A 3,199-nucleotide genomic window follows, 5' to 3' on the forward strand; every position below is an offset into this window, starting at 1 on the left:
ACAAAATGAAACAAACTACCGACTGAAAGCGAAAAGATAACAAATAATGGTTAACAATCAGCAAAAATTGTCAACAATCGACAATAATCGTACTAATTATTGATATGCAGTTGATTTATTTCGTTTCAACATTTTAATTTTGTTTTTCTTCTTTTTGACTGAAGGTTTTCTAAACGAGAGATAGGAAAGCCATTGAAAAACTAAAAAACAAAAACCCTACGAAATCAACTTTAGTATAATAACACAGGTAATAATTTTTTCTAATCTAGGCACAAGGCCTGAAATTTGGGGGGAGAGGGCCAGTCGATTAGATCGACCTCAGTACGCAATTGGTACTTAATTTATCTACCCCGAAAAGATGAAAGGCAAAGTCGACATCAACGGAATTTGAACTCAGAACGCAAAGACAGACGAAATACCGCTAAGCATTTCGCCCGGCATGCTAAACAACACAAGCAATACTAATCTACACGCATACATTAGTAAACAACACTAAGCGCCTTCCTTTCACTTTCAGTTTGTGTCGTTCTGTTTTCCTTTGTCCATCATGTTAGATTAATGTGGTTCGAAATTATATACGAGTGTGTATGTGTGTGTGTGTGTGTAACACTACATAAAAACTATATATATACAATAAAAGAATATATTCCTTTAAAAAATATCCCAGATTCGCACACTTGTGTGTTTATTTACAATATACCAAATGGGATGTACATCCAAGGTTTATTTGAAGTAATAGCAGTAGAATTTCTCTACATGGTAACTGGTTATGTGTTGGTGCATGACAAAGAAAACAAGTGCTGCTATGTAGGAAATAAACAACAGCAACAATGGTGTAATATAAGCGGCAGCAGCAGTAGTAGTAGTAGTAGCAACAAGAGCAATAGACTAGGCATTTAAGTAAAGAATATGAGGGGTGAATGGTGAAAGAGAGAGTAAAGAAATTATGAGCGAAGTTTAAAGAGAGGGAAAGTAAGCAGAGAGAGAGAGTTGGGGGGGGGGCAGAGAGATAAGACTGACTTCATCGTTAAGTTATCACCGTCAGAAGAGTATAAAATACTGTTGTTGACGAATAGGAATGGTGGTGAGTGGCGGGGGGAGTTACAACATTACCATCATCATCATCATCATCATCATCACAAGAACACGTTAGAAGAGGTAGAGCTAGAGAGAAGGGAGGAAATCTTATCTCAAAAATGGTGGGAACGAATGACACTGGTTTGCCAATGATTTTGGAGATAGTGTTTCTGATTAGTCAACAAACAAACAGTAAAACTGTAGATTACGAATGTTTATTTTTTTTTAGAGGTAATAACACTAAAGTTTTGAGAATAAAATAATTCTTACCACACCAAAGAATAATAACAATTATTCCAATTTTTTGCCACAAGGGCAGCTTGTGGGGGGGGGGGAGTAGAGATGAGTTGGCTACATCGACTCCAGTGCGTAAATGGTACTTATTTTATCGATCCCGAAAGGATGAAAGGCAAAGTTGACCTCAGCGGAATTTGAACTCAGAACATAAAGATGCATGAAATACCGCTAAGCATTTTGTCCTGTGTGCTAATGATTCTGCCAGCTCAGTGCCTTAATAATAATAGTAATAATCTTACTTTCTTTATTCACCACTGAGGATAGCACAGGACAACACAACACAGAAAAAAGATTTTAATCGTCTTTTAATTTAATTGTTTAAAAAGGTAAAAACAATAAAAATTATAAGAGTACTCAGAGAGTGCAAACCTCTGCCAAGGCAACACCAACATCCTCTCAATGATGTGCTAGAGATGCTTTTTAAAATGAGAATGTCTGAAATAAACTCGACTGCACTCACAAACGAGAGTACTAAAAATGAACCCAACCGCTCTCAAAAATTAAGTAAAAAAAAACAGGAAAAATAATTGAGAATCCTTGTCCGGTACTAGATCGATACCAAAATCTAATCAGTTTGGGACAGTCACAAGACCCAAACATCCCTGAAAGTTTCATCAGAATCCATCTATTGGTTCTTGAAATATTTTGTTCGTGGACAAACGAACAAACAAACATAATTGAAAACAATACCTTTGCTAAGACAGGGGTAATAAATCCCCAAAAGAGGAAGGCATCCAAGGGCTGCTCATGGAAACCCCACAAAAACTACAATTGCCCTGATCTCTATGGCAAGTGCCCTCTCCACTTCATCTACCCTTCATCTACAGGTGCATACTTAGAGTAGGCCCATTCACTGGGGCCATTCATGCTACGTTCATCCACCTTTTAACAAAATTGCTAGAAGGCAGCACTTCCCTCTCTATCCTCACTTTGCCTTTCAAGTGAAACTTGAAAAAGTTGATGAGGGTTTGACTAAAAGAGGAAAGTGTCTGTCTTCAGCCCTATCAACCTGGTCCAGAATGCATTAGAAACTTTTAAAATGCATATTTCACATAAACGATTACCGAAAGAAAACAATATTTATATAAAGCTTATTGGAATCATAAATTTTGGTATCTGTGTGTTTGATTAGTTTCATAAGCAATCAAAACAAAATACTGAAAATCCATGGACAGGTGCTGATGAAAAATCAAAGAACCACGGAATGGTCAAATTTTGATGGTAAACTAATGATTAAATATTGTATATACACACCAAAGTCTAAATCCAGCTCATTCTAATTGACTGCACTAGGATTTTTTTTTTGTCACTATTATTATCAAGTGTGTGTATCTCTACAACTTTGAACTAATATTATATATATATATATGTTTGTGTGTAAGAGTGGGTGCATAAGAGTGTGCTTGTGTGATGATAAATATGATTTCTGCTGCCTGGAGATAGTTATTTTTATCCTCTGCCTCTTAACATACCAAAATATTGCTAAACCGTTTTCGCTTCTCCCCCAAAATACAAACACTGCCAATTTGCCAAAAAAAAAACCCAAAAAAAAAACTAGAAAGATACAAACTCCCCACCAATGATATTTATATAAATGATAGAGGAATAATTTCTTTTTATGGTTGACATTAATGAAATTTGAAATATAAAAATCGCTTGAATCAAATTGATTGTATATTAAATGAAGATAAATGCCAGTTCTTACTTTTCTCTTTCCGAAAAACTTCAGTCGAAAAATATACACTATTTCCCTGCAATATAGGTACATATGTTGGGTAACGGAGAACAATTTCACACATGACTACTACAATATTATAAGAGTGTG

The sequence above is a fragment of the Octopus bimaculoides genome, chromosome 12 (assembly GCF_001194135.2).
Source record: "Octopus bimaculoides isolate UCB-OBI-ISO-001 chromosome 12, ASM119413v2, whole genome shotgun sequence".
Lineage (NCBI taxonomy): Eukaryota > Metazoa > Mollusca > Cephalopoda > Octopoda > Octopodidae > Octopus > Octopus bimaculoides.